Below are 14,211 nucleotides of genomic sequence, written 5' to 3' on the forward strand. Positions count from 1 at the left end.
CAAGTACTCCTTTTCTTTATACAATGTAGAACATCTTCAACACCCACCGCCCCCACCCCAGACCCCCACCAGCCTAGAATAAGCAATAGTTTGATCATTGGAAACTCTGCTGGAATATAGGAGACTTAGGTTCAAGTTCCTACTATGAATCCAGCAGAAAAGAGATTTGAATCTGGGTGTCCCAGGTGAATGCCCTAACCACTGGGCTCTTGCTCAGATCATGCCTACCAGACTGGACCCTGCAGGTGAGATAGGCAGGGAACGCCTAGTTTGTAAATCCCACCAGGAGTTAGGGCCGCTTCCTGGTGGCAGGACTGAGGTGGCTGCGTGCATGGCCAGGGGCAGAAATTGATGTGTCCAGGGGACTTTAGCCACCAGCAGGGTTAGGTGGCAGCTGAGAGGTGGTTTTGGGAATGTCAGTAAATGCTGGACTTAGTGGCAGTTAGGCACCTAGCCCCGCTCTGTAAATCTAGCCCTTAGTGGGTGGGTTTTAAGCTACAGTGACTGGTGATCAAATGATGTGCAGCAGGAAGAAATGCTGCTGTTCTGGTTTGTTTTTGTTTTGCATTGCCTAACTTTGTGTGTTTTTAAATGTATGTCTTAGGTGCCCTTTGGAGTGAAGTTTGCATAAAGCTGAAAGAGAAATAAAACAGTGACTGGTATCATGGAGCAGGTTGGTTGACAAAAATGCTTTATAGGCTGTCAAAGCAAATATCCTGAATTTTGTGGCTATGGCATGAAAACTATAGTTCATTCTGCTATACACTTGCTGCTGAATTAGACCCTTGCTAATTTTCTAGACCCTAATGACTTGTTCATTACTACCGAATGTCAACAGTCCTATACATTAGATAATCTCATCCTGATAATCAATATCATTCTGAACACTTTACACTGGTAAAACCTAACGGCCAGAACTAGGGATTGTATTGTTATGTAAAACCTGACATGCAGAACTAAGAATTGTACGCAGCAGAAACAAAAGCATAAATGAAAGATGGATGAGCCAGAATGATCTAATCACTGACAGCCCAATGACTAGTGATAGAATGACTTTTCTGTTTGTGATCTAAGGAGGATGTGTCTGATATAAAGACAGAGCATGAATCACTAACATAAGCTTGTAAATATCCTAAAACCTTGGGAAACTATTAAGACAGCAGCTGTAACTGACAAACAAAAGAAGTGATAACAAACACAGTGAGAGCTTTTAAGTACTGACTCATCAGAGAATAAAACTCATTCTTGGTTACCCATGATAATTCTGATGTAGTAGATTGAACCAGCATTATGGGTGCAATTTTGATGATTTCTCTGTTAACAGAGTGACTGTCTCTTCAGGTCTAATGTGGGCTTGAAACCTTCATTTTCCCATTTGGCAAAATAAGGGTATCATCAATAATAACTTGACATCCATAATACTGAGACTTTTTTAACTGGTTGGCAGATATCTTAAAGGAAATTGACCTTAAATGCATAAGAAATAATACTCAATTATGTTTTCAAAAATGAAGGCAAAAATATTAGATGCTACTGAGTCAGCATCCTGCTAAATGCCACTCGTCACTATGGACCTCCTCCTACTTTCAGAGAAGTCAGTAATTTCCAGGGACCAGACTGACTGTTCCACACTGTAATATCTCCTGTCTCTAGAGGATTTCATTATACACATCAATAATGACTCTCCCTTCACTCAGTCCCTTTGCCTTCATAACAACCACAGAACTTCCGTGGGGGGGTTCAAGCTCAAATCATGCTGTTGAGCAGCCTTTGGATCTCGCGTTTGGGACAGGGCTGAAATTTGGGAGTTTGAAGGGAACCCAGCAAACGGGCCGATTGCAATCTTTTTAATGGAACTACCACAGCTTTGCTCCTCTTGTCTTAGGGTATGTCTACACTACGAAATTAGGTCGAATTTATAGAAGTCGGTTTTTTAGAAATCGGTTTTATATATTCGAGTGTGTGTGTCCCCACAGAAAATGCTCTAAGTGCATTAAGTGCATTAACTCGGCGGAGCGCTTCCACAGTACCGAGGCAAGCGTCGACTTCTGGAGCATTGCACTGTGGGTAGCTATCCCACAGTTCCCGCAGTCTCCGCTGCCCATTGGAATTCTGGGTTGAGATCCCAATGCCTGATGGGGCTAAAACATTGTCACGGGTGGTTCTGGGTACATATCGTCAGGCCCCGTTCCCTCCCTCCCCCCGTGAAAGCAAGGGCAGACAATCATTTCGCGCCTTTTTTCCTGAGTTACCTGTGCAGACGCCATACCACGGCAAGCATGGAGCCCGCTCAGGTAACCGTCACCCTATGTCTCCTGGGTGCTGGCAGACGCGGTACGGCATTGCTACACAGTAGCAGCAACCCCTTGCCTTGTGGCAGCAGACGGTACAGTACGACTGGTAGCCGTCATCGTCATGTCTGAGGTGCTCCTGGTCGCCTCTGTGAGGTCGATCAGGAGCGCCTGGGCAGACATGGGTGCAGGGACTAAATTTGGAGTGACTTGAGCAAGTCATTCTCTTTAGTCCTGCAGTCAGTCCTATTGAACCGTCTTATGGTGAGCGGGCAGGCGATACGGACAGCTAGCAGTCGTACTGTACCATCTTCTGCCGAGCAGCCATGAGATGTGGATGGCATGCAGTCCTTCTGCACCGTCTGCTGCCAGCCAAAGATGTAAAAGATAGATGGAGTGGATCAAAACAAGAAATAGACCAGATTTGTTTTGTACTCATTTGCTTCCCCCCCTCCCCTGTCTAGGGGACTCATTCTTCTAGATCACACTGCAGTCACTTACAGAGAAGGTGCAGCGAGGTAAATCTAGCCATGTATCAATCAGAGGCCAGGCTAACCTCCTTGTTCCAATAACAACGATAACTTAGGTGCACCATTTCTTATTGGAACCCTCCGTGCAGTCCTGCCTGAAATACTCCTTGATGTACAGGCACACCCTTTGTTGATTTTAGCTCCCTGAAGCCAACCCTGTAAGCTGTGTCGTCAGTCGCCCCTCCCTCCGTCAGAGCAACGGCAGACAATCGTTCCGCGCCTTTTTTCTGTGCGGACGCCATACCAAGGCAAGCATGGAGGCCGCTCAGCTCACTTTGGCAATTAGGAGCACATTAACCACCACACGCATTATCCAGCAGTATATGCAGCACCAGAACATGGCAACGCGATACCGGGCGAGGAGGCGATGTCAGCGCGGTCCCGTGAGTGATCAGGACATGGACACAGATTTCTCTGAAAGCATGGGCCCTGACAATGCATGCATCATGGTGCTAATGGGGCAGGTTCATGCTGTGGAACGCCGATTCTGGGCTCGGGAAACAAGCACAGACTGGTGGGACCGCATAGTGTTGCAGGTCTGGGACGATTCCCAGTGGCTGCGAAACTTTCGCATGCGTAGGGGCACTTTCATGGAACTTTGTGACTTGCTTTCCCCTGCCCTGAAGCGCATGAATACCAAGATGAGAGCAGCCCTCACAGTTGAGAAGCGAGTGGCGATAGCCCTGTGGAAGCTTGCAACGCCAGACAGCTACCGGTCAGTTGGGAATCAATTTGGAGTGGGCAAATCTACTGTGGGGGCTGCTGTGATGCAAGTAGCCCACACAATCAAAGATCTGCTGATATCAAGGGTAGTGACCCTGGGAAATGTGCAGGTCATAGTGGATGGCTTTGCTGCAATGGGATTCCCTAACTGTGGTGGGGCTATAGACGGAACCCATATCCCTATCTTGGCACCGGAGCACCAAGCCGCCAAGTACATAAACCGCAAGGGGTACTTTTCGATAGTGCTGCAAACTCTGGTGGATCACAAGGGACGTTTCACCAACATCAACGTGGGATGGTCGGGAAAAGTGCATGATGCTCGCATCTTCAGGAACTCTGGTCTGTTTCAAAAGCTGCAGGAAGGGACTTTCTTCCCAGACCAGAAAATAACTGTTGGGGATGTTGAAATGCCTATATGTATCCTTGGGGACCCAGCCTACCCCTTAATGCCATGGCTCATGAAGCCGTACACAGGCAGCCTGGACAGTAGTCAGGAGCTGTTCAACTACAGGCTGAGCAAGTGCAGAATGGTGGTAGAATGTGCATTTGGACGTTTAAAGGCACGCTGGCGCAGTTTACTGACTCGCTTAGACCTCAGCGAAACCAATATTCCCACTGTTATTACTGCTTGCTGTGTGCTCCACAATATCTGTGAGAGTAAGGGGGAGACGTTTATGGCGGGGTGGGAGGTTGAGGGAAATCGCCTAGCTGCTGGTTACGCGCAGCCAGACACCAGGGCGGTTAGAAGAGCACAGGAGGGCGCGGTACGCATCAGAGAAGCTTTGAAAACCAGTTTCATGACTGGCCAGGCTACGGTGTGAAAGTTCTGTTTGTTTCTCCTTGATGAAACCCCCCGCCCCTTGGTTCACTCTACTTCCCTGTAAGCTAACCACCCGCCCCTCCTCCCTTTAATCATTGCTTGCAGAGGCAATAAAGTCATTGCTGCTTCACAGTCATGCATTCGTTATTCATTCATCACACAAATAGGGAGATGACTACCAAGGTAGCCCAGGAGGGGTGGTGGAGGAGGGAAGGAAAATGCCACACAGCACTTTAAGCACAGCACTTTAAAAGTTTACAACTTTAAAATTTATTGAATGACAGCCTTCTTTTTTTTGGGCAATCCTCTGTGGTGGAGTGGCTGGTTGGCCGGAGGCCCCCCCACCGCGTTCTTGGGTGTCTGGGTGTGGAGGCTATGGAACTTGGGGCGGAGGGCGGTTGGTTACAGAGGGGCAGCAGTGGCAGTCTGTGCTCCAGCTGCCTTTGCTGCAGCTCAACCATACACTGGAGCATACTGGTTTGGTCCTGCAGCAGCCTCAGCATTGAATCCTGCCTCCTCTCATCACGCTGCCGCCACATTTGAGCTTCAGCCCTGTCTTCAGCCCGCCACTTACTCTGTTCAGCCCGCCATCTCTCCTCCCGGTCATTTTGTGCTTTCCTGCACTCTGACATTATTTGCCTCCACGCATTCGTCTGTGCTCTGTCAGTGTGGGAGGACAGCATGAGCTCGGAGAACATTTCATCACGAGTGCAGTTTTTTTTCTTTCTAAGCTTCACTAGCCTCTGGGAAGGAGAAGATCCTGTGATCATTGAAACACATGCAGCTGGTGGAGAAAAAAAAAGGGACAGCGGTATTTAAAAAGACACATTTTATAAAACAGTGGCTACACTCTTTCAGGGTAAACCTTGCTGTTAACATTACATACATAGCACATGTGCTTTCGTTACAAGGTCGCATTTTGCCTCCTCCCACCGCGTGACTACCCCCTCAACCTTCCCCCCTCCCTGTGGCTAACAGCGGGGAACATTTCTGTTTAGCCACAGGCAAACAGCCCAGCAGGAATGGGCTCCTCTGAGTGTCCCCTGAAGAAAAGCACTCTATTTCAACCAGGTGACCATGAATTATATCTCACTCTCCTGAGGATAACACAGAGAGATAAAGAACGGATTTTGGTTGAATGCCAGCAAACATACACTGCAATGCTTTGTTCTACAGTGATTCCCGAGTACGTGTTACTGGCCTGGAGTGGTAAAGTGTCCTACCATGAAGGACGAAATAAGGCTGCCCTCCCCAGAAACCTTTTGCAAAGGCTTTAGGACTACATCTAAGAGAACCGCAAATGCCAGGGCAAAGTAATCCTTTCACATGCTTGCTTTTAAACCATGTATAGCATTTTAAAAGGTACACTCACCAGAGGTCCCTTCTCTGCCTGCTGGGTCCAGGAGGCAGCCTTGGGTGGGTTCGGGGGGTACTGGCTCCAGGTCTAGGGTGAGAAACAGTTCCTGGCTGTCGGGAAAACCGGTTTCTCCGCTTGCTTGCTGTGAGCTATCTACAACCTCCTCCTCCTCCTCCTCATCTTCTTCGTCCCCAAAACCTACTTCCGTATTGCCTCCATCTCCATTGAAGGAGTCAAACAACACGGCTGGGGTAGTGGTGGCTGAACCCCCTAAAATGGCATGCAGCTCATCATAGAAGCGGCATGTTTGGGGCTCTGACCCAGAGCGGCTGTTCGCCTCTCTGGTAGGCTTGCCTCAGCTCCTTCAGTTTCACGCGGCACTGCTTCGGGTCCCTGTTATGGCCTCTGTCCTTCATGCCCTGGGAGATTTTCACAAAGGTTTTGGCATTTCGAAAACTGGAACGGAGTTCTGATAGCACGGATTCCTCTCCCTATACAGTGATCAGATCCCGTACCTCCCGTTCGGTCCATGCTGGAGCTCTTTTGCGATTCTGGGACTCCATTATGGTCACCTGCAGCTTGCCACGCTGGCCAAACAGGAAATGAGATTCAAAAGTTCGCGGTTCTTTTCCTGTCTACCTGGCCAGTGCATCTGAGTTGAGAGTGCTGTCCAGAGCGGTCATAATGGAGCACTCTGGGATAGCTCCCGGAGGCCAATACCATCGAATTGTGTCCACAGTACCCCAAATTCGAGCCGGCAACGTCGATTTAAGCGCTAATCCACTTGTCAGGGGTGGAGTAAGGAAATCGATTTTAAGAGCCCTTTAAGTCGAAATAAAGGGCTTCATTGTGTGGACGGGTGCAGGTTTAAATCGATTTAACACTGCTAAATTCGACCTAAAGTCCTAGTGTAGACCAGGGCTTAGTGCGGCTGACTGCTGGGAACTCTGGTGCTGGCAGCTTGCCATACTGTCACACAGCAACTCAGTCACTTTCTTACTGCTATTTTCTCCTTTATTTTTTTGCCCCACCCATGCCTTGCTACCCGCTTCCTATTTTACTTGCTTGGCTACGGGCACAATAATAACCCAGCAAATACTTTAGAAATGAAGTGAAAGCCACCAACCCCCATGAATTGTTTTTTTGCTACATCCCTTACAATCTGTCCCTGGTTGCAGCTGTTCCTGTGGGTCTGCAAATACAGGATTGTGTGTCCTTTATTTGCAACATTCGTAAAATAGGACGGAGCTCCACAGGCTCTCTTCATCTATCAGGGGCAGAGGAATGCGGTGCAGATTTGTGGGATTTTTTTTTTACGGACAGAAATTATGGGCTATAGGGGGCATGAGATGGAGAAACTTGCATGCTGGGAACATGGCCCCTTGCTCCCAGAGATCCCTGGGTAAGTCATTTTTATCCCACAACAACTTGCAAACATTTCCCAAAAGGTACAGTGCTGGATGGCAGCACATGGTACATTGGAATATGTACTTATGGCACATCACGCTTTGCATCAACACAAGCCCTCCTGCCGAGGGCACGCAGCGCCAACTCAGGCAGCCCCATCTGCACGCACGTGATAACTTGCGTCAACTAAACTTTTCAGTGTGGACATGTCCCTAGTTGCCCTAGAACAAAGAGATTTAAGCAAGTGTGTCAGGTCTCCCTGATGACTGATTTCTGCAAGTCCCCTCCAGAGCACTTGAGAGGATTGACGAATGGTTCGTCGCCTTAGTAAATTTATATTGAAGGTGAACTTAGAGAAAAAGTAGATATGAAACTTCTTCGAGCTTTAACTGCAGCTGAGGAAACAGAGGAAAAGGATCAATAACAAGTTATAATGAATGACATTAAAATCTCAGCAGTTGCCATTCCACAGTAACTATCTCCTACATCTGGAAAGTTGGCATTGTTTCAAGGTAAACGCTGAATTCGTAAGGGTATTCACTGTATAGTGAGACTTTATACCTACTCTGCATACAAAAAAAAAAAAAAAAGCCAGAAGCCCAAGACACAGAAGCTTTGGGGCAACATTGATTTGCTTCAGTTAGAGAGACTAAAACAAAAAAGAGCTGAGGGTGTTGCTGCAGATAGAAAGGGTAGTAGGTGAATGTACACCAGAAGCTAGCAATGAAGCAGCTAGGAGAAAAATACCACCTATGCCTATTAGCTGATGGAGGGGGGAGATACCAAAAGAGGGCTTTTAAGTCATTGAAAGCATTTTAAGGTAGTGAGGACATATGGTTAGGGGAAGTATACTACAGCACAGTTGTACAACAGCCCCATTAATGGCTGAGATTTGCTACTATTGTTCAAGCAGGCTAATGTAAAACAGAGAAAATGCAAGACTATTTAGCACAGACCTAACCTACATCACTCTAAAAGTCTGGCATATATGAACTTGTCTATAGCTTTGAAATATTGCCATCAGATGTTTTCCTAAACAACGCGGATTCCTCACTTCGCCCTGGCAAAAGGCCTGACATAACCCGGCCTACATAACTAAATCTCTCCTCACTTAAATTCTTAATTAGATCTCTCTTGCCTTAGGGCTTGTGTACGTGGTCAGCTTACGAGCAGTGAGCTAGGGTGTAAATCTACAGTGCACTAGCCTGCTGTGCGCTAAGTGGCCGTGTGAACCCTGCTGTTGTGCACTAATAGTACAATAGTGCACTGTAATGTCCTGCTGTTTCGAACCCTGCTACTGCACCCTAAAAGTTCCGTAGTGTTTTAGGTCAAAGCACGCTATGGTACTATTAGTACATTGTAGCAGGGTCCATAAGGTGAGTTAGTGCGTTACCAGGCTAGTGCGCTGAACGTTCACACGCTGGCTTGCCGTGCACTAAGTCTCTGTGTGGACAAGCCATTTGTCACTTAGAAGACAACAATTACATCTGAACATCATGGCAAAGCTTGGAACTAATTTACATTCTACCCCAGTGGTACCGAGATACCAAATGAGATAGTTGGCACATGGTGCAGGGCTTTGTGTTTAAGCGTGTAAAACATCATTTTATTAGTAGAGCAATTCATTCTGAAGGTGAATGAATTCTGTATGGTTCCTAGTTACTGGAATACTTGCCAGCAGCAAGCAGTCATTTTTGTTTTCTCTTTACTGTGTAGTGTGGTCCAGAACATGTGGAGCAGAGGTGGGAGCAAAGACCTGCATTCTGGTTCTGCCATCAACTCATTGTGTGACCTTTGGAAGGTCCTTAACCAATCTGTGCCTCAATTTATCCTTCTATAAAATGGGTATCATTTACCTACATACAGCTATGTTCTGAAGCTGGATTTTATGTATGGAAAGTACTATACACATGACTTTAAAAGCCATTTGCCTACATAATGTTAGAAAGTAGAGGCTAGAGGGCTAGATTTGGGTCCCTGTGCTGGTACAAAGTAGCCCCTGGAGGATTTCCCAGGGTAAGGGAAACCTCAGGTGTTATAGAGCCATCATAAGCAGAGCCTACGTCTCCTTTCTCAACAGCCAACACAGAGGGTATGGATAGGATGTCCTTATAGCAAAGGGATCACTAGCCTGGGGGACCTTAGTAGTGGAGAGGAGATAGGACAGGACCCACTTGCCGAATACAGCTGTAGCTAAGATTGGGAGAACACAAAGATACGTTAAACCCACATTTGCATCCCCCTCCCACACTGTATCGATCTCTCTTTGGCCACAGCTCAGCATCTGGCCCTTTGATTACATTTCTTTTTCTACTTCCTCTTCCTACATTTCCTGCCCCCCTCCCTCAGGCTGAAGAACTTTGTAACCTTTATCTAAGCTCTTCAGCCTCTTTTTGTAAAGCAGAAGGAAGTGTTAGGGCTTTCAGCCACGTAAATGTAGTTTGCCACCCCCACACACTTTCATCTCTTAATGCATCCATCTTATGCATTTATAATGCACCCAGGGTCTTTGTATCTAGGGCGCTAGACACAATTTATAAAGCAGCATTCATCCAAAAAGTTTATTCTCCTTATGCTTCCATAGGCGTTGCCACTCTAAACAGGGCCATTCTTTTGGTTGCAGGGGAGGCATGGTCCATTGGTTCCCCACTGCAAGGAAGTTTGTACAAAGGCTGGAGCCTCGCAGCCTCAAGGGGACAGAAGTCAGGCTCACGCTGAGCACTGGCTGTAGAACTCCCTGCCATCTCCACTGCCTGTCCCTCTCTTGGTTGAGCTGTGAGCTTCAGCATTGTCATGGATCACAGCCCTATGGGCAAGCTCAGAGAGGTGTTTTTTTGCGGGAACAAACCAGGACACTGATGTCTTTAAAGATTAGCTTCAGGATCTTGCAGTGGATTCTTCACTGGTTGGGATAGCAATGTTGACAGGAATAGACAGGAAAGAGCTATAGAGAGAGAATGCTATAGTAGTCTAGCCTAGAATTGATGAACACTTGATTACCATGCCTATGTCCATATTTGCTAAGGGAGTACAGCCTCCCAGCCAGCTGAACGGGACAAGGATCACTGAATGACTCAGTCGTTTCTTACCTGTTTGCTTGTTAAGCACTTAACTTACCCTTGTCTCTGCAATTGTTCACTACTTTTGCTTGCCTTATTAACTTTTTAAAATGTCTTTTGAGCCCTTCATGCTGGGAGTAGATTTTCCTGCCACAGTGTGCGTTAGCAAGAAGATGGCCAATATGACCAGTGAGAGGGCTGGACGGTACAAGTACTAGCCCCACAGTCAGTTCCTGCATTGCTGCAGCCATTCTGCGAGACCTTAGGCAAGTCACTTAGTCTCTCTTTACCTGCACCACAGGAACAATATTTATACTTCCCTGTCTCCCAGGCATGTTGTGAGCATAAATTATTAAAGATCGTAAGATGCTCAGATACAACGGTGATAGGGTCAAGGAAAGCAGGTAACACTGCCAAAGGCTTCCATGTGTCCATACAGTCTTTGTCATCCTTATTCTATGACACTTCAAAGTTCTAGCACGTTCTCTCCTTTCTTCCCTGCATGATTTCTTGAACATGCATATTCAGCCCCAAGGTGCTCATTAAAAAAATCCAGAACTCTTCACTGCCCCTCTTTTATTCTATATAGTAATATAGTTTGGTTTTATGCATCTTGCATTTTATCTAGGGGTTATCAAATATGGCTGTTTCTGAAAAACGTATGTGAGTTTTGCATGCTTCCTCTGTATTTTTTAGTGTCTTAACTTCCTAATCAACAGCTGGATTATTTCTTCCACTGCCTTTTCTGAAATGCAAGGGCAGAGCTATTTTAACCTGCTGTTCAAATTGAATGCTCTTCCTGAAAGTCATTTCTGTTTACATTAGTGTTCTATTTATGTTACTGTGCTATTAGCTGGGTATGCTTTTATGTGAAGAATACATTTGCTTTCCAACTGCATAATACATTTAACAACATCTAAGGATGAAAAGAGTTACCTTTTCCATAACTGGTGTTCTTCGAGATGTGTTGCTCACGTCCATTCCATATTAGGTGTGTGTGCTCACCACATACACCGGTGCCAGAAGTTTTTCCTTTAGCAGTATCCATAGGGAACCAGCTCTGGCAACCTCTGGAGTGGCACCTGCATGGCACAGTATAAGGGGCTCCCCCCACCCTCAGTTCCTTCTTGCTGGAAACTCCAACAGTGGGGAAGGAGAGCGGGTTATGGAATGGACATGAGCAACACATTCTGAAGAACAACAGTTATGGAAAAGGTAACAATCTTTTCTTCTTCGAGTGCTTGCTCATGTCCATTCCATATTAGGTGACTCCCAAGCAGAACCCCTGGAGGCAGGTAGGAATTCATGGATGTGTAGATTGTAATGTTTAAGAACAGTTTTGTAAATGAGTTCCAATAGTTCATAGATTAGAGATCCAATCTTATGGGGTTCCAGGGGTTTCTGTATAGATTATTTAGGTTAATCTTTCTATCTACCCAAAGGGACTCAGTGCTCAGTCTAGAAGATACCATCAAAGATGCTTAGTTTTGCAGTTCTCAAACTCTGGATTTGTCTCTCCAGAGATAACATGCTTGTTAACAGAAAAAATGTTTTAAAATAAATAAATAACTAATGTATAGAGGTGAGAAATAATAGACCTCAATTGTCCCTCTGCAAATTTGTGTACAGAGTCAATTTCTTACCTCTCTCTAAAAGTGCAAAGTTTCAAAAAGTGTACTGAATAGAAGATTGTTGGGGGTGGATAGATCTGGACAAGTAGTAGTCTGGAGATAAACGTGAGAAAGAAGGGACAGGCAGTAGAAACAAAAGTGAAACTGTTTGAGCAGCATATTCCAGAAGTCTTGAGGTCTTTGAGTGTAGCCTTCATTGATTTGAGATCTACCATACCATTCTTTCACTTGAAGGAAAAACCTATAATGGCAGCAGGCTGTAAAAGAGACCCAGTTTGGGAATATTTTAATGAAGTTCCTCTACCTGTGGGTAAGAGAGGCATGCGTGCAAAATTCAAACAGTGCAACCAAGAAATGCAAGGCTTAGTTGCCCGAACTAAACTGGGAGGAGAGGTAGATACACTGGAGGGTAGTGATAGGATACAGAGAGTCCTAAACAAATTGGAGGATTGGGCCAAAAGAAATCTGATGAGGTTCAACAAGGACAAGTACAGAGTCCTGCACTTAGGATGGAAGAATCCCATGCACCGCTACAGACTAGGGACCGAATGGCTCGGCAGCAGTTTTGCAGAAAAGGACCTAGGGGTTACAGTGGACGAGAAGCTGGATATGAGTCAACAGTGTGCCCTTGTTGCCAAGAAGGTCAATGGCATTTTGGAATGTATAAGTAGGGGCATCGCCAGCAGATCGAGGGATGTGATCGTTCCCCTCTATTCGACGCTGGTGAAGCCTCATCTGGAGTACTGTGTCCAGTTTTGGGCCCCACACTACAAGAAGGATGTGGAAAAATTGGAAAGTCCAGCGGAGGGCAACAAAAATGATTAGGTCCTGGAACACATGATTTATGAGGAGAGGCTGAGGGAACTGGGGATGTTTAATCTACGGAAGAGAAGAATGAGGGGGGATTTGATAGCTGCTTTCAACTACCTGAAAGGGGATTCCAAAGAGGATGGCTCTAGACTGTTCTCAGTGGTAGCAGATGACAGAACAAGAAGTAATGGTCTCAAGTTGCAGTGGGGGAGATTTAGGTTGGATATTAGGAAAAACTTTTTCACTATGAGGGTGGTGAAACACTGGAATGCGTTACCTAGGGAGGTGGTGGAATCTCCTTCCTTAGAAGTTTTTAAGGTCAGGCTTGACAAAGCCCTGGCTGGGATGATTTAATTGGGGATCGGTCCTGCTTTGAGCAGGGGGTTGGACTAGATGACCTCCTGAGGTCCCTTCCAACCCTGATATTCTATGATTGTGATCATGAGATGTGTTCCTTCTCAGGAGGAAGCTGCGTTGAAGATGATGAAAGGAACATGTCTGAACGTGCAGATCTTCAGGTTGGAAAACTTTTTTATTTTATATTTCTTTCTTAAGGACTGCCTGTCTTCCTTCTGGATTATTCTTGAAGTCTCATGTTTGAGCAAAAAATATAATTGTCAGTCTATGGTACTATCATTTTAGATGCAGTTGTGATGAAAAATAAATAGCTGAAATAGGCAGATCTTCCTTTTACAATTTCACCTTTAAAGTAGCACTGAGTGTCAGTGAATGCAATGAGTAATACTAAATGAGCGGTATGGTAATAATAATTAAATAACTGCATTGACTTATTCTGTTTAGGAGAATCCATCCTCAACATACAGGATTCTGAACACTATCCACCTTCAAGATAACCATCATTTTCTATAGTTTCAGAGTTATCTGCCTATGATAGTGTTTCAGTCACATCATGTATGTCACATAGCCACAGTATATCACCTGTAGCAAAAAGAAAAAAAATCTCCATCATCCAGAAACAACCATTGATAAGTCTGTGATAAGAACCAGCAGATTACAAAACGAGGTAACTGATGAAAAAATTGCCTGGTTTGTTTATGCAACAAACTCTCCTTTCCATATGATTGAAAACCCACACTTTATTAACATGGTTCAGTTATTAAGACCAGGATACAGTCCACCCAACAGAGCAGATGTCACAGGCAAATTGCTGGATAAAGTGTATGAAAGAGAAATTGAGCAGCGTGCAAAAGGTCTAGAGCAGTGGTTCTTAATCTGGGGTGCAAGATGCTCTTTCTGGGGGTGCAAGACATGCCAGATTTTTTTAGAAGGGAAATCATCGAAAACACAAATTAAGCACAGGCATGTAAGTACAACTACTTTGTTTCATCAAACCTATGTATTTATTAACATTACACATTTTTTAACGATTACTGTAATATACAAACAAAAAATATATCTAGGTTTAAAGAACTGACCTACTTCAACGATTTTTGATAAGGTGTGAGAGAACATATTTTGAGAACCAAAGAGGTGCAGGCTGCAGTAAAGGTTAAGAACCACTGGTCTAGAGGGTAAAATTGTTAACCTGAGTCTTGATGGGTGGAGCAATGTCCACAATGATA

The 14,211-nt window shown here is 45.4% G+C and overlaps 1 long non-coding RNA gene across 1 annotated transcript; it reads left to right on the forward strand.

The window, feature by feature from the left end:
• The first annotated feature begins 602 nt into the window (after positions 1-602).
• Positions 603-13,967, forward strand: LOC311530988. The gene is made up of 3 exons (XR_014714131.1): positions 603-673; positions 13,091-13,146; positions 13,430-13,967. It is a non-coding gene; the product is annotated as an uncharacterized lncRNA (long non-coding RNA).
• Positions 13,968-14,211: the final 244 nt, after the last annotated feature.

This window comes from Lepidochelys olivacea, assembly GCF_965140295.1.
Source record: "Lepidochelys olivacea isolate rLepOli2 genome assembly, chromosome: 1".
NCBI classification, from domain to species: domain Eukaryota; kingdom Metazoa; phylum Chordata; order Testudines; family Cheloniidae; genus Lepidochelys; species Lepidochelys olivacea.